We start from the raw sequence: 25791 nt of genomic DNA, 5'->3' as shown, positions 1-25791 counted from the left end.
GTAGGTCCAAACCTTCAACCTGTTGGCTTAGGATCAGACTTCCTTAACAGGACTCCCATAGCAGAAGAAATAAAAGCTAGAATCAACCACTAGGATAGATTCAAACTAAAAAGCTTTCTCTCAGCAAAGGAAACTATCAGTAATGTGAAGAGAGAGCCTACAGAGTGGGAATATCTTTGCCACTCGTACTTCAGATAGAGTGCTAATTTCCAGAATCCATAAAGAACTCAAAAATCTCTACACCAAGAATACAAATAATCCAATCAACAAATGGGCTAAGGAAATGAACAGACACTTCACAGAAAAAGATGGACAAGCAATCAACAGATATATGAAAAAATGTTCAACATCTCTAGGAATAAGAGAAATGCAAATCAAAACTACACTAAGATTCCATCTCACCCCAATTAGAATGGTGATTATCAAGAACACAAGTAACAATAGGTGTTGGGGCGAGGATGTGGGGAAAAAGGTACACTCATACATTGCTCGTGGGGTTGCAAATGAGTGCAGCCACTCTGGAAAGCAGTATGGAGATTCCTCAGAAAGCTTGGAATGGACCCACCATTTGACCCAGCTATCCCACTCCTTGGCCTATACCCAAAGGACTTAAAATCAGCATAGTACAGAGATGTAGCCACATCAATGTTCATAGCTGCTCAATTCACTATAGCCAGATTGTGGAACCAACCTAGATGCCCTTCAGTTGATGAATGGATAAAGAAACTGTGGCATATATATATACAATGGAATATTACTCTGCTATGAAGAATGATAAGTTTATGGCATTTGCAGGTAAATGGATGAAATTGGAGGATATCATGCTAAGTGAGATAAGCCAATCTTAAGAAACTAAGGACAAATAATCTCGCTGATAAGCGGATGAGGACATATATTTGGGGGTAGGAGGGGTTAGCGTTAGGGTTAGGGTTAGGTTTACGGTTAGGGATAAGGAGGGTGGTAGGAATGGAGGAACGAAGGACTGTGTAGAGGGAAAAGTGGGGTGGGAAGTGTTCGGGGGAAGGGAAAAAATAACAGAATGAACCAAACAATATTGCCATATGTAAATTTATGATTTTTAATTAAAATAAATAAATTTAAAAAAAAAGAATTCACAACCAGACAGCCTGCACCACAAAACATAGTCAAGAACATATTTTATGAAGAAGAAACAAAAAATAAAAGTGAAAATCAGCAAAGGGAGGAGCTACACTAAAAGAATAGTGTATCAGTAGAGAAACAAATTCAAATTAAAAATCAGAAATAAAAAATGGAATAAAAATCATATCTCTAAATTAACATTGAATGTAAATGGCCTAAACTCATCAATCAAAAGATATAAACTGGCAAATTGGATCAAAAAACAAGACCCAACAATATACTGTCTCCAAGAGACTCACCACATAGACAAAGATATAGGTTTGAGTAAACAAGCAAGGGTTTCTATCTGATCAGATAAAGTGGACTTCAAGCCAAAGTTAATTAGAAGAGGTCTAGAAGAACATTTCATACTGCTTAAGGGAATTAATGTTATGTCAACAAGATGTAACAACTGTAAAAACTTATACTTCAAACAATTAAGCAGCTATGTAGATCGAACAAACCCTTCTCAATTTCAAGAAACAAATAGACCACAACACAATAATACTGGAGGACCTTAATACACCTCTCTCACTGCTGAATACATCCTCCAAACAAAAACTTAATAATCTATTGAACTAAAAATACAATAATAATTTAGACTTAACACATATATAGACTGTTTCACCCATCAATGACTGATATACAGTAGCACACAGATCCTTCTCTAAAATAGATCATATCGTGGGCCACAAAGTAACTCTCAGTAAATACAAGAAAATGGAGATAATACCCTGCATCCTATCAGATCATAATGAAATGAAATTAGAAATCAATGATAAAAAAATTAGAAGCTATTCTAACACCTGGAGACTAGATAATATGCTATTGAATGACCAACAGATACCAGAAGAGATCGGGAATGAAATTAAAAAAATATTTAGAGGTAAATGAGAACACTGATGCAGCATATCAAAATCTCTAGCACACTATGAAGGCAGTGCTAAGAGGAAAGTTCATCGCATTGAGCTCATTCATAAAAAGAATAGAAAGTCAACAAATAAATAACCTAACATTACATCTCAAAGCCCTAGAAAAAGAACAACAAACCAACTCCCAAAGCAGTAGACAATGGGAAATAATTAAAATCAGCACTGAAATCAGTAAAATTGAAGCAAAAGGTACAATTTAAAAAATTGACAAAACAAAGAGTTGGTCTTTGGAAAAAAAAATCAATAAGATTGATAAACCCTTAGCCAAGCTAACAACGAGAAAACTCAAATCACTAAAATTCATGATGAAAAATCATATATCACTAGTGAAATACAGAAGATAATAAGAACCTATTTTGAAAATTTATACTCTTAACGAAACAGAAAATCTTGAAGACATCAACAAATTTCTAGAGAATATGACTTACCCAAATTGAATCAGGAAATACATAATTTAAATGGATCGATTCCAGGCAATGAAATTGAAGGTGTCATCAAATACTTACCAAGACAGAAAAGCCCAGGACCAGATGGATTCTTAGTTGAGTTCTACCAGACTTTCAAAGAAGCACTAACACCAATCTTCCTCCAATTATTCTAGGATATAGAAAAGGAGAGGCCCCTTCCAAACTCATTCTACAAAGCTGGTATCATCCTGATACCAAAAACAGGCAAAGACATATCAAGGAAAGAAAATTTCAAACCAATATCCTTGATGAACATAGATATAAAAATTCTTAATGCTGGCAAATCACATACAAAATACATTAAAAATAGTGGACCATGATCAAGTGGGGTTCATCCCAAGGATGCAAGGTTGGTTCAACTTATGGAAATTAATAAATGTAATTCATCACATCAATAGACTTAAAGACAAGAATTGCATGAGCATCTCCATAGATGCAGAAAAAGTATTCAAAAAAATACAGCATCTCTTCATGTTCAAAACACTAGAAAGACTAGGGATAGTAGGATCATACCTCATCATTGTAAAAGGTACATATGCTAATCCCAAGGACAACATCATTTTAATTGGAGGAAAATTGAAAGCATTCCCTCTAAAGACTGGAAGAAGACAAGGATGCCCTTTATTACCACTTCTCTTCATAGTCCTGGAAACTCTAGCCAGAGCAATTAGGCAGAGGAAAGAAATTATAGTGATACAAATAGGAAAAGAACTCGAACTTATTTGCTGACAACATGATTCTATACTTAGAAGCCCCAAAGAACTCCATCAGAAAATTTATAGAACTCATAAATAAATTCAGCAAAGTAGCAGGATATAAAATTAACACCCATAAATTAATTGTGTTTCTATATATCAGTGATGAATCAACTAAAAGAGAAATTAGGAAAACCATCCCATTCAAAATAGCCTCAAAGAAAATAATATATTTGGGAATAAATCTAACAAAAGAGGTGAAAGACCTCTACAATGAAAACTATAGAACACTAAAGAAAGAAATTGAAGAAGACCTTAGAAGATAGAAAGATCTCCCATATTCTTAGACAGGCAGAATTAATATTGTCAAAATGGCCATACTAGCAAAAGTGCTATAGAGATATAATGCAGTTCTATTAAGGTTCCAATGACATTCTTCATAGAAATAGAAAAAGCAATTAGGGAATTCATTTGGAAAAATAAGAGGCCCAAAATAGCCAAAGCAATCCTTAGCAAGAAAAGTGATACAGGAGGCATCACAGTACCCGACCTTAAATTATGCTACAGAGCTACAGTAACAAAAACAGGATGGTATTGGCACCAAAACAGACATGAAGACTAAGGGAACAGAATAGAAGACACAGAGACAACCCCACGAAAATGCAGTTGTCTCATCCTAATCAAAGGTACCATAAACATATATTGGAGAAAAGTAATGGTGCTGGGGAAACTGAAATCCATATGTAATTAAAAAATTTCACCCCTATCTCTCACCCTGCACAAAACTCAATTCTAAGTGGATCAAGGACCTACGCATTATATCAGATGCCCCACGCCTATTGAAGAAAAAGTAGGCCCAAATCTCCATTATGTCAGCTTAGGAACTGAATTCCTCAACAAGATTCTAAAAGTGCAAGAAGTAAAATCAAGAATCAATAAATGGGATAGCATCAAACTAAAAAATTTCTTCATAGCAAAAGAAACAATCAGGAACATGAAGAGAGACCCTACAGAGTGGGAGAAAATCTTTGCCACCTGCACCTCAGATAGAGCACTAATCTCCAGGATATATAAAGAACTCAAAAAACTCAATACCAAAAAAACTAATTACCCAATCAATAAATGGACAAAGGAACTGATCAGACACTTCACAGAAGAAATATGGTCAACAAATACACGAAAAAATTTTCAACATCTCTAGCAATTAGAGAAATACAAATTAAAACTACACTGAAATTTCATCTCACTCCAGTCAGAATGGCAGTTGTAAAGGATACAAGTAACAATAAATGATGGTGAGGATGTGGAGAAAAAGGCACACTCATACATTACTGGTGGGACTGCAAATTGGTGCAACCACTCTGGAAAGCATTATGGAGATTCCTCAGAAAACTTGGAATAGAATCACCATTTGACCCGGTTATCCCACTCCTCAGCATATACCTAACAGGCTTAAAATCAGCATACTCTAGTGATGTGGCCATTCCAATATTCACAGTAACTCAATTCACAATAGCTAAGCTATGGAACTAACCTAGGTGCCCGTCAATGGATAAAGGGATAAAGAAAATGTGGTATATATACATAATGGAATATTACTCAGCCATAAGGAAGAATGAAATTAGGCATTTGCCAGTAAATGAATGGAACTGGAGACTATCATGCTATGTGAAATAAGCCAATCCCAAAAAAACAAAGACCAAATGTTCTCTGTCATATGTGGATGTTGACTCACAATAGGTGGGAACCGGGAGTAAGGAGTGGAGGTTCACTGGATTGGACAGGGGGAAATGTGGAGAAGAGAGCTGAGATGGGAATGGGAAAGGCAGTAGAATGAAGTGGACGTGACTTTCCTGTGTTTATATATGAATACACGACCATCGTAATTCCACATCGTGTACAACCACAGGAGTAGGGAGTTATATTCCATGTATGTATGATATGTCCCAATACATTGTACTGTCATGTATAACTAAAAAGAACAAAGAAAAAAAGAAAAAAAAATCAGCAAGTTTTCAGGATACAACTCAACTCTATTTTTATATATATGCAATGAACAATCAAAAAATGAGGCTATAAAAATTCTATTCACAGTCGCATCCAAGGGAAGAAAATATTTGGGGAAAAAAAAGAGGGCAGAATTTATACCTGGAAAACTACAAAACATAGTTCAAAGTAATTAAGCCAGTGCTAAAACCCATATGGAATTGCAGGGGACCCAAAATAGCCCAAGACATACAAATAACAAATAAGCACATGAAAAGATGATTAACATTATTAGTCATTCGGGAAATGCAAATCAGAATCACAAGATAACACGCCCACTGGGATGATTAGGATACAAAGGTGCTGCTGAAGATGTGGAGAATTGGAGCCCTCATACACTACCAGTGGGAGCATAACATGGGTAGTTGCTTTGGAAAACAGTCTGGTAGTGCCTGATATCATTAAACATAGAGTTACTATATACCCCAGCAATTCCACTCCTAGTTTCATACCCAAGAGAAAAGAAAACACATGTTCAAACAAAAACTTACAGATGAATGTTCATAGCAGCATTATTCGTAAAAGTCTCAGGGTGGAGGAAACCCAAATGTCTATCAACAGATGAATGAATAAACAAAATGTGACCTGACCATATGACAGATAATTATGCTGCCAAAAAAAATGAAGTTCCCATATATGCTACAATATGGGCAAAGTAGCCACTCACAAAATATTAAATAGCATATGATTCCATGTATGTGACAGTTCAGAATAAAGAAGTTTTTAAAAGAAAAAGTGGTAAGTGTTTGCTTAAGATGGGAAGAAGTGGGTGGACATAAGGGTGATTACTAAAAGGTATGGGGTTTCTTCATGATGTGATAAAAATGTCCTAATATTTACTGTGGGGGGGTTACACATATCTGTGGATATACTAAGAACCAAGGTGTAGGCTTTACATGAGTGATTTGTATGGCATGTGAATTATATCTCTATAGCACAATTTTAAAAATAAATGGAGGGTTGTTGAAAGAGGGAAGAGAAATATAGGGGGAAAACATGTGAAATAACATAGTACTCAAACTTAGGAATATGTTGGTGGGTGTGGGTTTTCAAGTGGCGGTAAGGGAAGAATGCTGGTCATTCAGTTAACCAGGATGTTTATTGGTGTGCTAGAGTCACACTGAAAATGGTAAATATGCTTGAAGATTTTTCTCCCTAATAGTTTGAAATAGAAGAAATTCAGAGAGACACTATAAAACAGTCTTCCCAGAGTTTCAAAGTATTTGCACATCCTACATGAAGCTCATGCTGTCTTTTCTAAGTCCAATGGTAATGAAGAATTATCACCATCATATTTAGAGAAAGGAAGAATGAAATTTATGATTGTACCTTGCCTATGTTCCTATGATTTTTATTTAAAACTTTATGTTGTTCCCCTATAAAAAGTAAACTCCATAATTCATTCATTCTACAAATATTTGTAGCATTCTAAACACTGTTTTAGGAGCTTGGGATATTTCTGAGAGCAAAACACAAAAATTTTATATCTACATAGAATTTATATTCTGTTAAGGGGAAACAGACAATACTCAATAAACTTTAAAAAATAAGTAAATCTTAGGGTGTCTTTGAAGGTCCTTTGGATAAAATAGATCATGAGCACATTGACTTACTATATTTCTATGTGTGCCAACTCTAGTACCTAGAAGAACTCTTGGCTTAGGAAGTGTAATAGTCAGGGTTCTCTAGAGGAACAGAATCAACAGGAAGTATGATTATAAAAGGGATTTATTAGATTGGCTTACATGACTAGAAACTGGATGTGGATAATGTCCATCTGGAGGCTGGAGAACTGGAAGAACAAGTAACTGCACAGTCCAAGAGGCAGAAGTCCCAGAACAAGAAGTATCAACAGTGCTACCCTAGTCCAAGACCAAGGCTTCTGGAAACTACCTGGAGAATCACTGGCAGAGTCTGCTTTGGAAGAGTGAAGAAGAGAGAGTTAGATATCCTCAGATGATCAAGGACTCTTCAAGAAGAGTCCAGCTTGCATCTGCAACTGTCTCCTTGTTCTTCCAAGTTTTATTCCATCCTATTGGGCGGTGCTACCCACACTTTAGGGAGGGTCTTCACTTCATTCAGTTCACTATCCCACATGCCAATCATTCCTAGACACACCCTCATTGACACACCCAGAATCCTCTTAATCATTGGCATCTCTTAATCCAATCAAGTTGACAATTCAAATTAATCATTACAGGGACTGGGGTTGTGACTCAGTGGTAGTAGGCTTGCCTAGTACACGTAAGGCCCTGGGTTCAATCCTCAGCACTGCATAAAAATAAAGGTATTGCATCCACCTACAACCAAAAAATATATTAATTTTTTTGGAGCCAACCTAGATGCCCTTTAACAGATGAATGGATAGAAAATAGAAAATGTGCTATGTATACACAATGGAATATTGCTCAGCTTTAAAGTAGAATGAAATTATGGTATTTGCAGGTAAATGGATGGAACTGGGGAGTATAATGCTATGTGAAATAAGCCAATCCCAAAAAACCAAAGGCTGACTGTTTTCTCTGATAAGCAGATGCTGATCCATAGTGGGGAGTGGGTAGGGGAGAATGAAAGAACTTTGGATTGTACAGAGGGGAGTGTGGGGAGGGGTGGGGCGGGTGGGGAAGGGAAGGATGGTAGATTGTGAGACAGACATTATTACCCTACATACATGTACAAAAAGAATTTTTAAAAAATATTTATTAATGACAAAAAAAGCTAATGAAAATAAATATATGTTTTTTAAAAATAAGAAATGTGATTAAAAAAACCAACCAAACAACAACAACAAAAAAACCAAATTAACCATTACAGGGAGGCACAATGAATATTGGTTGAATAAACAAGTAAATTAATGGATTGACATAGAATTTTTTGGTTTGTACTTTGGAACTAGTTTCCTCTTATTTAAAAAAATTGCTGCAACTATAGAAAGATTTTAACACCTGTGTCCCTCCCTGTTCAACTGTGCTTTTAAAATTTTTTTAAATTTTTAATTTGTTCCAATTAGTTATACAATACATTTATGCATTTTGATAAATCATACATAAATGAAGTATAATTTCTCACTTTTTTGATTGTACATGTTGTATAATTACCTTGGTTATGCAGTCATATATGTACATAAGATAATACCCCCAGGTCCTCTCCTCTCCCTTCACTCCCCACTACCTAATCTAAAGTAACTCTATTCTTCCCTAGGCACCCCCATCTTATTGTGAATTAGCATCTACATGTCAGAGAAAACATTTGGCCTTTGGTTCTTCGGGATTGGCTTATTTCACTTAGCATGATAAAAGGAAGTATAGTGTATTGGTGAGCACAAAATTCTCGGATGCTAGACCATATGGATTCATGTGCCGGGTTTACTACTTCTTTCTGAACACTTTAATTATTTGTATCATTATTTATAACAATTTCTAATTGCACCATTTTATTTATAACTAGAGACTTTGTGTTTTGAAGACCTCCCTGCTACAGACAATTTTGACATTGTTAACTTTGTCCTGATAATTTCCTGGAACTCTTACATTCAGTTGACATTTATTATTTGTTAGTTGTTTGCAAGAAATCCTTGAATCCTAAGGGTACTAAATAATTCCTTGCCCATCATAAGTGGATGCTAATGATCCTTCACTGCTGTCAATAGGAAATTAGATGCCAAGATCCTGTGCAAGATTCATCTTTGTCAGCTGGGACTGTCTCATTCACATCCAGCATTCTCTGAACCTGGCATGTACAGAAATATAGCATGTGTTTGGTGAATAAAAAAAAGTTATAATCCAGTAGCAGCACTCAGGTATACACACAGTTTCAACTGCTTGGATGTTCTGTCTAGAGTCTCTTTGGGCTATTTGAGGTTGGTTGCCTTTTCTGGTCTCCCTTTCAGACCAGCAAATTCTGCACAGAGGACCAGGTGCCTGTAGTTTGTCAGCAGCTCAGGAACAGGTTCTACCTTGGACATCAGCCAGCCTGGGGTAAAGTTCAGAGAGCAAGTCCCTTCTTCTTTGGAAGTACTATTGCAACCACTGCACACAAACCCAAACCCTTGTGAGCTAGGTTTTGGATTGTCTTATTTCTTCTTTTTGATGGTTCTGCTTTGAAAGTAAAGCAACAGTAGGGTTTGTTAAGATGGTTCATTCAAATAGTAATTTATTACCCATGATATAAGGATATTAGGAAGTGGCAAGCTCTTCAGCTGTTTATTTCCATCCCTCTGGGTGGAAAGAAGAAGTATGGAGATATCTCAGTTGCTATGGATACCAAGTCTTCTAGAGAATAAAATCCTTTTTAACAAAATCCAGTTCAGTTAGATTGGCTTTTCTTTTGAACATATCTATTCAGCATACTTTTGTCATACAAAAAGTTGCATACCTGCTTCAGGAAATGGTGTTTTAGTTTTTTCTCCAACTTTGCCTTGAAGTCTTTGTTTTTCCCTTCCTACACCAGAAGATGTGACATAGAAAACTGTATCTCTGGCATTCCTTCTATCCTAACTAGGAAAACTGACTTACTTAGTTCCACACAATTATATGCAAGCATCACAACATAAACGACCCATTTGGGAAGTTGAGGTCTTTTTCACTTAGTCTTTAAAAAGCCATGTTAATTATAAAAAGGCACATAACCACCTCCTTAACATTTCATTGGTTCGTTGAATTAGATTTCCTTAAATTAGAATCTCTTTAAGATGTCTAATTTTGAACACAGCATTAAGTTAATTGATTGTTGTAGATGGGGAAAAAGTCACAAAGGCTTCAAAAGAAAACTGAGAAAGTGACAACTCAGGTCAAGGGTCTAAGAAAAGTCTATTCCCATGTATGAACATAGCTGGACTCCTCACTAAGAAAAGACATTTTGAAAGTTAAAAATTCTAGTTAAATCATCATTCATCTATTTTTCAGATGAATCATTTTAGAGGATTTATAAGAACACCATCACTTTTTAAACTCTTGCTTTGGTCTCTCATTTCTAATTCTAACATATCTATAGAGAGGGGTTGAGTTCATTACATAAATTGAAAATTCTGTGCAGCAAACGTTTTCTGGACTGTTTTGCTGTAGGCTGCCATGATGGAGATGAAAGGGCCAGCTTATGAGTCATGAGGACTGGAATGTAGTCCCAAGTCTGCCTCCAGCTGTGTGGCCTCAGATGAATCATTTAACCTCTCTGGTCTTAATTTCATCATCTGAAAATTAGAGGTCAGACTACATTATTTTCCAAAGTCCCCTGACATCCTAAAATATCTACATTGCTTTGAAATTTATTCACAGCTCCAATTGATACTCAGCATCAAGGCTAGAAACTAAGTAGGCTAACTGAGTTCAAAACCAAATGGAAAAGAGAAACTTTTAGAAGTACAAATCTGCCGACAACTTTATTTCCATCCGGCACTGCATTCAAAATGATTTTAAATTTGTAGTGGAAAATAAGAATGAGACCACATTCAGGTGAATGATGTACCCCATTTGTGTACAATGAATCAAAATGCAGTCTGTAAAAAAGAAAAATTTAAAATATTTTAAAGAAAAAGAAAAACATTTATTGTTGGTGATGCTTTGTCCGGATGTAAAGTAAGTATGTAAAAGCAATCCTGGCTTACATTTGTATAAAGTAAGTGTAGCGCTTGTATAAAGGAAATCTTTTTCCTTTATACATGTGCGACATTTTGCTAATTATTTTGTGTGTGGTTACAGCTAACTATATGGTGGATATTATCCTATTTATTTTACAGATAAAAATGGAAATAATAAAGAATAAAAGTATTAGTCTTTTGTCCTAAGTGTCTCAACTAGCAAGTGGCAGAGCCAGAAACTGAATCCCTGCTGCCGAATTTGTATGTCCAGGGCATATAAACATTATAAGGTACAGGCTTTCTGGTTTTGTGTGTGTATGGTTTATACCCTATGTGTCTAAACACAAAGTTATTATCTCCTTTGCATTCCCCAACCCAGCCTTCTCTGCATGCCTGACCTCAGTGAAAGGCACCATGCCTACCAATTACAAGGCAGGAAACTGGAAATAGGCTTCACACTGCCCATCCCTCACTTCACCTACCACCCATGCCACCCTCTCTTCTTCCTGTCAACTTAATTTATTGAATAGTTCTCAAAGTGAATGTGTCCGAGTCCCAGAGCACAACCTGGCACATTCTAAGGGGCTTTAACAAAGGGACCATTTGTCAGTTGTGGGAAAACTCAGCATAATCTACAAGAAATGAGGACGAGCAATAGTAGATGCTGTGAGTATATGTCATAGGTTGAATCATGCTCTTCCCAAGGAGATATCTCAGAATCCTCCCTAATACCTTTGAACATGACCTTATTTGGAAATAAATAGTTTTTATTTAATAGAGGTAATTGAATTAAAATGAGATCAATAGGGTAGACCCTAATCCAACAGGGATTTTTCTTATAAAAGGGGGAAATGTGGACACACAGACATACAGATACACAGGAAGAAGGCCATGTGGACACAACAGCAAAGGGGGGATGATGTTCCTGCAAGCCAAGGGACTCCAAAGACAATGAGGAGAGACAATGGAACCAGTTCTCCCTTGCAGCCTTCAGAAAGATCCCACCCAACTGACACCTTGATCTCAGGTTTTCAGCCTCCGCAACTGTGAGATTAGATAATTCCGATGTTTAAGCCACTCAGTTTGTGGTACTTTATTATACAACCTAGCAAACTAACACAGCGTCCTTTGACCTGAAAGTGGTTGGAAGAAGACGGTATCCTAAGAACCAGGTGAGAGCTATAGCTACGGATAAGGGACTGCCTCCAGGGAACTTTGGTTCAACTATTTGCTTACTTTAATTAGTAGAGTTTACACAGGAAAGATGCAATAAATTCTCGATTCCTTTCCTTTGTTTACTAGTTTTCAGAATAGTGGATAGTTTTCCTACAACCTCCAGAAAGATGACTGATTTTTTTTCTGGATCATGAACGTGCAGATTTTTAGCATACTTGGTGTACTGCAATCATTGCAGGCCATGTTTGCAGCTTTTTGTTAGTATAATGAATACCTGAGATAATCAACTTAGAAGGAGGAAAGGTTGATTTGGGCTCACAGTTTCAGAGGTTTCAGTTCCTGTTCACTTGGCCTATTGTTTTGGGGGCTGTGGCAAGCAAGAAGTACATCATGGTAGGATCTTGGGTTGAAGGAGGCTGCTCATCTCATGGTGGCCGGGAAGCAAAGAGAGGAAGGGGCCAGAATCGCAGTTATCAAGGGCACACCCCCAGTGACCTAACTTCCTTCCAGGAGGCTCCACCTCATAAAGGTTCATCATCTCCCATGATGGAGTTTCATGGGCTGGGGACCAAGCTTTTAACATGGACCTCTGGGGGACCCTTATTTAAACCTTCACACAAAAGTTACATTTTCTTGCCATACTTATCTTAGTTTGGGCCCAAAGAGACTCCTTGTCAGTTTAGCTCTTTTGTCATTCCCTATAGCTTCAGAGGTCTCTGACGACTTTCTTACTCTCTGGTATGACAAGATGCCTAGGCTCTGCTTGGTTCTTTTTAGGGAAAAATGAATGGGACCATAGAGTATGGCCATTTCCTGACTTTTGATGGGGCTTCATCTTGCATCCTTTGAAAAGTAATTGCCTCTTTGGTTGGTGTCTGGTGGGAGGGCCCTGGTTGAGGTGGGGTTTGTGTGACTTTTCCTTATGAATTTGAAGGATTACACACCTGCTCCTACCACTGAGTCCCTGATTTATTCTGTTGCCTTTACTAATACTAGTGGGTTAGGTCAGGAAAAACAGTGGTCTCTTCAAATATTCTAGGTAGGATATCTTTTAATAAGGAGATACTATGACCTTAATTTTATCCCTCCATTCATATATTGAAGCCCTAACTCACAATGCAAAAGTATGTGGCAATAACTTTTGGGAGGTTTAGATAAAATAATAAGGGTGGGGCCCTCATGATGGAATTAGTGCCCTTATGAGACACTAGCGAGTTTGTCTTGCTTCTCCCTCTCTACCTAGATACACTGAGGAAAAGCCCAGTAAGGACAGAGAAGACAGCTTTCTGCAAGCCAAGTAGACAGTCCTCACAAGGGACTGAATGGGCCGGTACCATGGTTTAGTTGGAGGTGTGTTTTGGAAATGCAGTAGGAAAGGGAGGGGAGGAATAGGAGATTTAAAGATACAGATGACAAACTCATTCTATGAAACCAATATTACCCTGATACCCAAGCCAGACAGAGACAAATCGAGGAAAGAAAATTTCAGACCGATATCATTAATGAACATTGACGCAAAAATTCTCAATAAAATTTTAGCAAATCGCATACAAAAATATATTAAAAAGATAGTGCACCACGATCAAGTGGGTTTTATCCCAGGGATGCAAGGTTGGTTCAATGTCCGGAAATCAATAAATGTAATTCACCATATCAATAGACTTAAAGTCAAGAATCACATGATTATTTCAATAGATGCAGAAAAAGCATTTGATAAAATACAGCATCCCTTCATGCTCAAAACACTAGAAAAAATAGGGATAGTGGGAACATTCTTTAACATTGTAAAGGCCATCTATGCTAAGCCCATGGCTAATATCATTCTAAACGGTGAAAAACTGAAAGCATTCCCCCTAAAAACTGGAACAAGACAGGGATGCCCTCTTTCACCACTCCTATTCAATATCGTTCTTGAGACTCTAGCCAGAGCAATTAGACAGACCAAGGAAATTAAAGGAATACGAATAGGAAAAGAAGAACTCAAACTATCCCTATTTGCGGATGATATGATTATATACTTTGAGAAACCAGGAAATTCCACCAGAAAACTGTTAGAACTCATAAGTGAATTCAGTAAAGTGGCAGGTTACAAGATCAATGCTCATAAATCCAATGCATTTTTATACATAAGTGATGAATCCTCAGAAAGAGAAATTATGAAAACTACCCCATTCACGATAGCATCGAAAAAAATAAAATACTTGGGAATCAATCTCACAAAAGAGGTGAAAGACCTCTACAATGAGAACTACAGAACACTAAAGAAAGATATTAAAGAAAACCTTAGAAGATGGAAAGATCTCCCATGTTCTTGGATAGGCAGAATTAATATTGTCAAAATGGCCATACTACCAAAAGTGCTATACAGATTCAATGCAATCCCAATTAAAATCCCAATGACGTACCTTACAGAAATAGAGCAAGCAATCATGAAATTATTCTGGAAGAATAAGAAACCCAGAATAGCTAAAGCAATCCTTCGCAGGAAAAATGAAGCAGGGGGTATCGCAATACCCGAACTTCAACTTTATTACAAAGCAATAGTAACAAAGACAGCATGGTACTGGTACCAAAATAGACAGGTAGATCAATGGTACAAAATAGAGGACACGGTCACAAACTCAAATAAATACAACTTTCTAATACTAGACAAAGGTGCCAAAAATATGCAATGGAGAAAAGATAGCCTCTTCAACAAATGGTGCTGGGAGAATTGGAAATCCATATGCAACAGAATGAAACTAAACCCATATCTCTTACCCTGCACAAAACTCAACTCAAAATGGATTAAGGACCTTGGAATCAGACCAGAGACTCTGCAGATTATAGAAGAAAAAGTAGGTCCCGATCTTCAACATGTCGGCCTAGGACCAGACTTCCTCAACAGGACTCCCATAGCACAAGAAATAAAAGCAAGAATCAATAACTGGGATAGATTCAAACTAAAAAGCTTTCTCTCAGCAAAGGAAACTATCAGTAATGCGAAGAAAGAGTCTACAGAGTGGGAGAATATCTTTGCCACTCATACTTCAGATAGAGCACTAATCTCCAGAATCTATAAAGAACTCAAAAAACTCTACACCAACAATACAAATAATCCAATCGACAAATGGGCTAAGGAAATGAACAGACACTTCACAGAAGAAGATGTACAAGCAATCAATAAACATATGAAAAAATGTTCAACATCTCTAGTAATAAGAGAAATGCAAATCAAAACCACCCTAAGATTCCATCTCACCCCAATTAGAATGGCGATTATCAAGAATACAAGCAACAACAGGTGTTGGCGAGGATGTGGGGAGAAAGGTACACTCATACATTGCTGGTGGGGCTGCAAATTAGTGCAGCCACTCTGGAAAGCAGTGTGGAGATTCCTTAGAAAACTTGGAATGGACCCTCTATTTGACCCAGCTATCCCACTCCTTGGCCTATACCCAAAGGACTTAAAATCAGCATACTACAGAGATACAGCCACATCAATGTTCATAGCTGCTCAATTCACAATAGCCAGACTATGGAACCAACCTAGATGCCCTTCAAGTGATGAGTGGATAAAGAAACTGTGGTATATATATACAATGGAACATTACTCAGCCATAAAGAATGACAAAATTATGGCATTTGCAGGCAAATGGATGAAATTGGAGAATATCATGCTAAGTGAGATAAGCCAATCTCAAAAAGCCAAAGGACGAATGATATCGCTAATAAGTGGAGGATGACACATAATGGGGGGGGAGGGAAGGGTTAATGTTAGGGTTAGAGTTAGGGTTAGGGAGGGGGGCAAGTATGGAGGAAGAAAGTACTGTATAGAGGGTAAAGAGGGGTGGGAGGGGTGGGGGGAAGGGAAAAAATAACAGAATGAATCAAACAACATTACTGTATGTAAATTTATGATTACACAAATGGTATGCCTTTATGCCATGTACAAACAGAGAAACAACATGTATCCCATTTGTTTACATTAAAAAAAAATAAAAAAAAATAAAGATACAGATGAAGAAAGGAACAGTGTTGGAACTGGGAAATGGAGGAGTTCACAGAGCCTCAGGGCTGACTTTTTCTCCCCTTCCTTTCCCTTTCCTACCCACTACCATCTTTGATATTCCAGTGTGTATCAACCAAATGTAGTTCCAGAGAGGCAGCCTGGGAGGAAGTGAGCTGTAAGAGTTTTCTGAGGGGCTTCCCACAAGATGACCCTTTTCAATTTAGCCAATTTCTGCAATAACTGCTGCAGCCACAAGCCAAAAATCTTTACATGTGACTGTTGAAAAGCTATGTACAGATCGAATGAGTAAGATATGGACCCTGCCCCTGTAAAAATTCACAAAGAATGAGACATAACTGATACTCTATCAGCAGAGTTATGCTACTGGTACCCATCAATTAAAAGGTCTCTGATGTGGTGATGACTTGGAAAATTCCAGTGGCAGAAAGAATTTGCAGCATCGTGGGTATGAAGGGAGAGGAGAGAGAGAATCTGAAGCAGAGGACATGAATCTGAAGCAGAGGACATGATATGAAGGGCTTTTTAAAGCCAAGATTAAAAAGTTTGGATTTTGTTCTGCCTGCAATGGACCACCATTGGAGTATTTTGAGCAGGAGAGTGATATGATTTGACTTATACTTTGAGCAAGCTGCCATTTGGAGAAAGAGAAAAGAGGAACACCATTCAGATGGGCTTTGCAGCTCAGTTAAGGTTTAGGGTTCTCTTAACTAAGGTGTTAATAAGGAAAATGGAGAGAAATGATTTGATAAAGTGATAAAATGATTTGAGGTAGTGTCAATACTTTCCAATGGGTTGGAAGTGATAGTAGGGAAAAGAAAGAAATCAAAAAAAGGACTTTTGGTTTTTGTCTAGAGGAATGGGAGGTTGGTGGTGCCATATACTGAGATGGAAAAGGTTAAGGGAGTAACACATTTGGTGGGAAAAATGAAGAGCTCTCTCTTGGTCAAAATAAGTTTGAGAGACCTATGGGACATCTGAGTGGAAATGTTGTGGTAATGTCCCCAACTGGGCTCCCATGCTCCAGTCTTTGTTCTCATTACCTCCCCTCCACTTACTCCTCCCTTCTCTTCTACAAGCCTATTAATCCTTCTAAAGTTTGTCTGAGGTCATGCAACCTGCATGCTTTAAAACACTCAGTATGCCCTGGATACCCTCAGAATCACATGTGCATATCCATCTGGTTTTTAGCCCTTAAACTGTGCTCAGAACATCTTTCATTCTTGTCTCTCGCAACTGCCCAATATCTACCAAGTGATCTAGCTAAGCTGGATGAACTCTGTTCCCCAAATACACCTTGTACATCCCTGCTCTAGACCTTTTTCTCACATTCTTCTCTCTGCCTGGAATGTTCTCCTTCTCCTTCTTCTAATCAATCCTGTATCTCAGACCTATTTTGATTGATGGTAGTTATCATCAGACTTCTCCAATTGCCACGGTCAAATGGAATTACTCTTTCTATCCTTTTATAATGTATTGTTCAGATTTTACATATGTGCTAAGATTCTACAGGGTATTGGAGTTACTGGTTTATTTACTCACCATTTACCCACTTTAGTAGAAAGTTCTGTAAGGTCAGAGGCTATATTTTCTTCTCTGTATTCCTTGCTTGTCATTGAATCCTGTATAATAAAAACACAAAATTAATATTTGCTGACCAGGATCAGTGACATGTGCCTGTAGTCCTAGCACTTGGGAGGCTAAAGTGAGAGGATCACTTAAGTACAGAACTTTAAGACCAGCCTGGGCAACATGGTGTGAGACCCTGTCTCAAAATAAAACAAAGCAAAACAAATAATACTTACTGAACTGAAATGAATCAAATTGTCATTTTATTCAATAATGCATTTTTCAGACAAAAACATATGATACGCTCAGTGTATACATTTTTTAGGTTGGTGAGAAGAGAAAAAAGCAAGTTTACAAGTTCATATAAAGAAGTTATTTATTAAAATCCTGCAGACAGCCAATGAGTGTCAAAAAAATAATTTAATACAATCCAAAGCATGGGTTAGAAAGTCCAAATCTCACCTAGTTCCAGATGGGTACCCTAATTGTTCTGAACAATTCCAGAATTGACTATTCACTTTCTGTGGATTATACTAGGTCTAAAAACAAATAATCTTATTGGTGTAAAAGTTCTTTTTCTTATCAGCCCAAACTGCCTTCCAATTACTTCTGACAGTAGGTCTATTCTGTTAATTCCTGCCACCGCATGACCAAACCCAGAACTTAATGGGTTAAAACAGGGACCTTTTAATCCTCTCACAATTATGTGGTTTGATGGAGTTCATCTGGCAGTTCCTCAGCTTCACATGATAATAGCTGCAGATTCAGGCATCTGAGGGCTTGTCTGAGCTTAAATACCCAGAATGGCTCAGTTATATAGCTGGCCATTGCCATTGGCTCTTGACTGGGGACTCAACTGGGACTGTCAGATATAGTGCCTTGGTCTTCTCCATGTACCCTTTGCATATGGGTTTCTTTTGGGCCTTATAGTAAAATAACCTAGTGTCTCTGAGTAATCTCATGAGTAAAAACATAGTTTTTAGAGACTTTGTGCCATTACTTTCCCCTAAAACCTTTCCAGATTGTCATTACTAACAAAGTAAATTATTTGAGACAGAACAAAACAATCTGTACTGGAAGATTCCAAAGGGTTTTTTGTCTACATATCAATACAAATGCTTTCTATCCACCAATGAAACTTAAAGGGGCCACAGATGATAAAGTATCTATGCCTATGTATAGTCAATGAATTTACTGGTAAGTAGGCCCATATTTCACATGCTTTATCTTCATTTTTCTGTAACTTGCTATGGATTCATCAGAAGTTTCTATGAAGAAACTAGAAGTTAAGGCTAACTGTTTTGTTCCATGTTTCCACTGTCTTCAGAGTTGTTAAAATGGAATTTCATGCTGTCACTGATGGTCATTAATCAAGGGACCTCATGACCAATTTTATCTGAAATCTAGTTAGAAAATGACAGAAAAGGATCATTTAAAACAGGCATGCAGTTTTTAGAACAGAGGCTATATGGTGGCCTCAGTGTCAGAGACAGGTAGCTTTAAGATATGTCACTGACCAACTCTGAACAAGTCGAGCTCAAAAGACTCAGGTTTTTTTATCAGAAAGATCAGATTATAAAAGTTGTTGATTGGGTAAGATTAAACAAGGTAATAAAGAGATTGCATAACACAATATGCCTGACACAATCTAAGTTTTAATCTCAGTATTATTACTATTAGTGTCATTAATATAAAGAGTTGTGCTTTCTTAAAAAATTAATTTTTATAGCAACACTTTTGATCAGGGATGTAATTAACTTTATTAGTTATTCATTTCAAACTTCTCACCTGCAAATGGAGGAAACATAATAGATATGACAAATTATATGAAAATCAGGAATAATACATGTGTAGTGCCTGATGTATGTTAAGTTTTCAGTAGGCAGAAGACACTATTGTAGCACAGAGTAGAATCAGAATTCAAACCTAGGTCTGATTTATGCTCCTCTTACTTTTCCATGAGTTTCCTTAACATGAAATTTTCTTGCTTCACAATTGTGCTCAAGATTCCCTCACTTGTTGTGGTTTCACTTCTCAATTAATGTGTAAGTTGGAAAAGAAATTCTGTGATCCACCATACATTCTTATTTTTATAAGAATATACATATAGAATATAAGTATATACATACTTATTTTTATTTAATTAATTAATTTTTTTGCGGTGCTGGGGATTGAACCCAGGGCCTTGTGCTTGTAAGCTATATCTCCAGCCCACATTCATTTATTTTTAAAAAGAAATATTATAAAGAGAAGAAATTGTGAGATTAAAATAATTGTCAACCAAGATGGCTATATCCAGCAAAGCTATCCTTCAGAACGCAAGGATAAATAAAAACCTTCCAAATAAGCAGAAACAAAAAGAATTCATGACTACTAAACTGGTACTACAGAAAATACTTAAAGAAATGCCACATACTGAAGAATAAAAAACAAACTCCAGAGCTCAAAACTGAACATATCTCATTTGAAGAGTAGTTATGCATTTTTCTGAATGTTTAAAGATTTTGGTTTAGAATGAGAGGGCAATTTTGAAAGAATAAATGAAGATCAAATTCACTAATTATAATCAACTAAGGTTCAACTGAAATCAAAAGCAGGAAAACACTAGACTTTTATCAAAATTCGAATAACACTGACATTGGATTATTGATTTGGTGATTACTCTTAAGTGGGCCCACCCCCTTTTTGGCATTTCGAGCACATTTATAGAGAATAAAAGATTTAAATGTTTTTTATTAAATAGCAATGCTTAGTACTATGACTAAAATAGTCAGAATACTTATAAACTAAAGGGTATGGCTCCAAATGAATAGAAGAAATTGTACACACCCTTGAAGTCTCATTAATCTTTGCTTAGAAGCTATAAGAGCAAAACTCACCGCTCAGAAATTAAAAACAAAATTTTTTTTTGAAGGATTGAAAGTCTAGAGGATAGTTTAGGAAAAAAAATTCCAGTGGAAATCTTCTTTCATAGAGTGAAAAAGAATCGTCAGTATGACTGAAGCAAAGCACGGTGGTTGTAGGATTTTAATAATAACAACAATGTCCATGAGTAGTACATTCATGCTAGCACCAACGTTCTTAGACTTATTGGTTTGTTGCTAGTCCTACTTCAGTCAGAGTCCTGTGTTGCCCTCTGAAAGAGTCTTCAGAGTCCTAGTACCTTTAACAGAGTCCCATACTCTGTGGTACATTATTATGTCAATTGGAAAATGCATCTGATCATGGGCATGAATATTAACACTTGGATATTTTGTAATGCACATAATGATAAGGTACCATCCACAGCATAGAAAAAAACAACTTGCTGTCATGGAAATTTGCATATTTATATTTGGGTGGATAAAAGAAACCATATCACAAGTATAACTCTAGGTTGTAGCTAGTTTTGCCACCAATTACATAATGTTTTCAAATTTAGTATTACAGGGAATATGTACCTAGACTTTCTAGATGCTTCTTTTAATGAATCGCCTTTTATCAATTGTATCTTGTAGGACAAAACCAATGGTTATTATTTTTGCATCTATGGCTAAAGTGACATAAAATAAATTGTTTTTATTGATGATTAAATTGAATTCCATAGAAACTCATAGTCAACAGAGATAGAGGTCTTCTTTTTAGTCTGCAGTACAGAACTCCAACCCAAGGCATTAAAACATTCCTCTTTGAATAGCTCTCCTCCCCAGTGGTGCTATTTTAGAGGCCTTGCAGTTTTATCCCCCCTTAACATGTTAATTTATTTCAGAACAGATGTGTATGGCATCTGTGCACATATGTTCTCTACAGAATTCTTGGGAGTGAAGGATCAATCCTCCAATTTTGAAGCAGATCCCTCATAAAGAACACACTTGAACCACCATTTCTGAATCTAAGAAACTATGCTTCCTCTCTATCTTGAAAACTATCTGTGTTTTATGTGCTGGACAATTTAATGAGTTGCCTTTTTCTTCCTCCAAGATTTTTTCCTGGCACACTCTACTCTTCCTGCTGGGGTCAGACTGGGGACTCATTCAATCTGTGCCTGCAAGTCAGCTGGGCAGGCCCAGTCTCAGAGCGATGGCCTCCTCACAAAGCCAGCTTTGTAACAGGGGTCCTAGACCGTGGAGAAATTCACCAGAGCCAGAAGTTCCTTTCTGCAACTCTTGGTTAGTGCTGACAAGTGTTCTGGGAATTTTCACCAGGCATTCTGATTTCCCAGTGAGGTTTCTATGGCTACATAGTCAACATTTTTCAATACTAACTTTGGACCACATGGGAGAGAGCTCCAAGAAATAATGTCTGTTTTACATAAAAAAAACTTGTCATTTCAGAAATGATTAGGAAAGCCAGTTATATTTGAGAACCAGTGAAATGCCTCATGCCATGGGACAGACATCCTATCTTAGAGGGGAAGCCCCACTTGGCCAAGGGTTCATCCTCACTCATGCTAATGGTCTGTGGGTGAATGACACTAACCACACCAAAGTTCACAGTCAAAATGCTCCTGACATCTGTTGGAGGACAATGGGAAGATCAAGATATGACAATCCTGAGTCCAGTGTTTCCTGAAAACTGGTCTTCCTCACCACCAAGATTTTGCAATGCTTAAATATTGTTCTACTTCCCATATCATTCAGGGAATCAATCTAAGTTATGCTTAAATTATTCTGAACTCTCTTTAGAAACCAGTGAATGTTGAAATTTAATTGACATTATGATGGGATTGGGAGATGCGACCTTTAAGAAGTGAGTAGTTCATAAGGGCTCCTATGAATGGATTAATGCCATTATCATGGGAGTGAATTATTTATCACACAGGTGCGTTTGTTATAGCTGGAGAAGTAGCTCAGTGGTAGAGTACAAGAGGGGCCCTGGGTTCAATTCCCTACAGGGAGTAGAGGAAAGTGGGTTTGTTGTAAAAGCAAGTTCTCTTGAATACCTAGTTTCTGGCTCTTATATGTTCTCACTGGCAATGTGATTCCTTCTGCAATGTTATGATGTAGCATGGAGGCCCTCACCAGATGTAACCCTTCAGTCTTAGACTTCCCAGCCTCCAGAACAGTGAGAAATGAATTTTTTTTCCATAGATTACCCAGTCTATAGTATTCTGTTATAGTAGCAAAAAATGGACACAGGCTAGTATTAGAAGATACATAATTAAAACCAAGATCTCCCAACCCAGAAAACTTCTTTACAGAGGTAAAAGAGAAAGAAAACAATTTTATATTTAAAAAAAATCTGTGAAACCAGAATGTGATGTGTGTTATAGGAAAACCAATAAAGAGATTGCAAAAACAGATAGGAATTTCACTTTTTTATATTAACAAGTGGATGATATATTAGGCAGGTTTTGTAATTTACAGTCAGGTGAAAAGTTAGGCCCATCTCTTCCCAGGACATGGGAAGATGGACTTTATCTTCGTTACACTTCAAAGACATGGATCCCAGTCTTAAGGAAATATAGCTGAGCTCTGAGGCTGGCAAGAGACTCTCTCAGCCATTGAAAAGATTTGTGTACATTTGAAAAGGATATGAAAAAAAAATTTGAAAGGGAGGAGAAGGGAAAAATTACTCCTGTTTTCAGTAGGGAGAATTAAGCCTCTTATTTTTAATTTGCATTTGCTTTTTACACCACCTAAGTCCTAACTCTTCAGGATTATGCTAAACTTAACCATCCTTCTCCACACACCCAGCTTTTAGGGTCAATTATTCTTCACTGTTTCTGCTCCAACAATTTCCTGCAAAGTTATCCGTGCATGTCTCCTCCTGGGTTTGTACTTTTCTGATCTGGAACTTCTCAACTCTCCCTAAAGTAGCTACCCAGATACAAGTTTGAGTATATTTTCTTTCCTTGGGAATATCAGTAGAGGAGTAAACATTAGCTTTTCTCCAACTAAATTTGTATTTCACTCACTTTGGAGGTGAAAATGGAATAACTCCTAAATATATGAGCCATGGAGGACCCTGCCCTCAGAATTTACTGACTCAAATTTTACAAGAGGTCAATCTCTAAGGAAAAAGAGAAAATGGCGCCTAAGACACAGATCTATCTTCCCATTAACTGATCTGAAGTAAAAACGTAATTTGTTGCTTAAACTTGCTATAAATTAAGTTTCAATGGAATTTCAGGCTGAGCAGAAACGGCATTAACATTGGAGTCATCTTCTGAGGGTACTTGCCCTCTAATTCTCCCTCAGACAATTCTCATCCTCCAGAAAAAATGATCCCAAGCATTACAATTTAAAACCTGATAGGATATGAACTAACTTTGCACCTATTAGCAAATTTATGTCAGCATTCCCTAGTGCCAACATCTCCCTGTTCTTCAAATTGTTATGTGAATTGATTTTAACATCTTACTGGTTTCCTCATTAACGAATTCAAGTCTTTGACACAGGTTTCTTTTACATTTGTTTGAGAGTGAGTGATATTTTAAATTCTTTGAATAATTTATTTTGGCATCAGTTTCTAGAGTTTGGTCTTTTTAAATTTTTATTTTTATTGTTTTGCAGTGCTGGGGGTCTAACTCAGGCCCTTATGAATACCTGGCATGTACTTTACCACTGAGCAACATCCCCAGCCTAAGTTTGGGGTCTTGTTTGGCTGGGTTCCAATCTCATTAGGAACCAAATCTAAAACTCTGCAGCAGCCTAGACTGATCTCTCTTATATATTCCTTCTATGGCTTGAATGTTTTATCCCTCCAAAGCTCATGTGTTAGAAACTTAATCATTAATGTAGCGATGTTGGGAGGTGGGGCCTGATGGGAAGTGTTTCAGTTATGAGGGCTCTGTCCTCATGTACAGGTTAACGCCATTATAAAGGGGTGAGATTGGCATCCTCTTGCTATCTTAGTTTGCCCTTCTGCCATGTGATGATACATTAAGAAGGCCCTCACCAAACATCGGTACCACGTAGTTCTTCCCAATCTTCAGAACTCTGATCCATTAAATTTTTTTCATTCTACATTACCAGGTCTATGGTATTTATAGCACTACAGAACAGATTAGACAGCTCCTATTCCTTCCTTTATCCAATTAATAAGTAATTCTCTAGCTCTTATTATTGTACAACAGTGCTAGAAACTGGAGACATAATAATGAGAAGATGAGAAAGTCTTGATCCTTATGCAGCTTAGATAACAAATAAGTAATCTTATTGAATAAGCAAGTAAATTTCAAACAACTGATATGTGCAATGAGGAAGATAGATCAGAGATGAGGAGGTACTGTAGACTGGGTGGTCAGGGACACCTTCATGACAGAGCAGCATGGAATGACAAGAAGTCTTCCATGGAAGGATTTAGGAAAACGTCCCAGGCAGAAGGAACAGCAAGGGTGAAGGTCTCTTGATGAGAACATGCCTAACTGATTTGAAGAAGTCAGAAGCCAGATCGTGAAGGGTCTTGTGGCTGTGGGGAGGGGTCTGGTCTTGACTGGAAGCATGATGTGAGTTTCAAGCAGGGATTTGCACAATGTGAGTTATCCTTTGCGGAGACAACTCAGGCAACAGGGAGTTTGGGAGATAGATGAAGGGCTTTGGGAAAACTAGTCCATCTCTATTAGTCACATATGCCTTCTCAGTAAAGTGAGTAAAATACTAACCCCAGTGAAAGATCATTGTGAAGATGCAGTGAGACTGGATCCCTAAAGTCTTACTTTCCTCCCTTACGTAAATCACTCTTCTCATAGGTGAGCATGTCAACACCAAGCCAGGCCAAGTTGGCTTAGTCACTGAGCTTCCAGATGGAATCTCCCAAATGATTCCTGTTTGCCTGAGTGGGGAAAGAGGTCAGAGAGGTAGTTAAGCCAGGTAGGAACTGGGTGGAGGTGAGAATAAGAATCTAACACATGCTTTATGAGCCCTGGTAAGTCTGTAAGTCCAGATTGAGTGGCGATTTTGTTTTATCTTCTTTTAGTACTAGACAAATGTAAAATAATCCTATTATTCTTAAGAAGGTCAGAAAGAAAGGGATGAAGGAAGGGAAGGAGAAAGGGATGATGGAGGAAGAGAAAGAAAGATGGAAGGAACAAGCTCTACATTGCAGAGGTTTGGGTTGAAGACATTATTTCAGATAGATTCTTCAATCTTCCTTTTTGAAGGAGTGATGTCTTTCTGTCCTTCTTGTTTGGAGCAGCTCTTCTGGCTTAATTATAAGAAAGGGAAACCTGGCTTAGAAAAACTCAGGAGAGAGAAAATAA

The 25791-nt window shown here is 37.3% G+C and overlaps 1 long non-coding RNA gene across 1 annotated transcript in view; it reads right to left on the bottom strand.

Moving 5' to 3' along the window:
• Positions 1-25352, bottom strand: part of LOC306645101 — a 37355-nt gene extending 12003 nt beyond the window's left edge. Inside the window, exons 1-2 of the long non-coding RNA XR_013759539.1 lie at positions 25195-25352; positions 17583-17662 (exon numbers count right to left, since the gene is read on the bottom strand). This is a non-coding gene — a long non-coding RNA (uncharacterized lncRNA). The remainder of the gene's footprint in view (positions 1-17582; positions 17663-25194) is intronic.
• Positions 25353-25791: the final 439 nt, after the last annotated feature.

The sequence above is a fragment of the Sciurus vulgaris genome (genome assembly GCF_902686455.1).
Source record: "Sciurus vulgaris genome assembly, chromosome: 15".
Classification (NCBI taxonomy): domain Eukaryota; kingdom Metazoa; phylum Chordata; class Mammalia; order Rodentia; family Sciuridae; genus Sciurus; species Sciurus vulgaris.
Note: the sequence above shows the minus strand (reverse complement) of the source record. Positions and strands in the feature narration are given on the sequence as shown.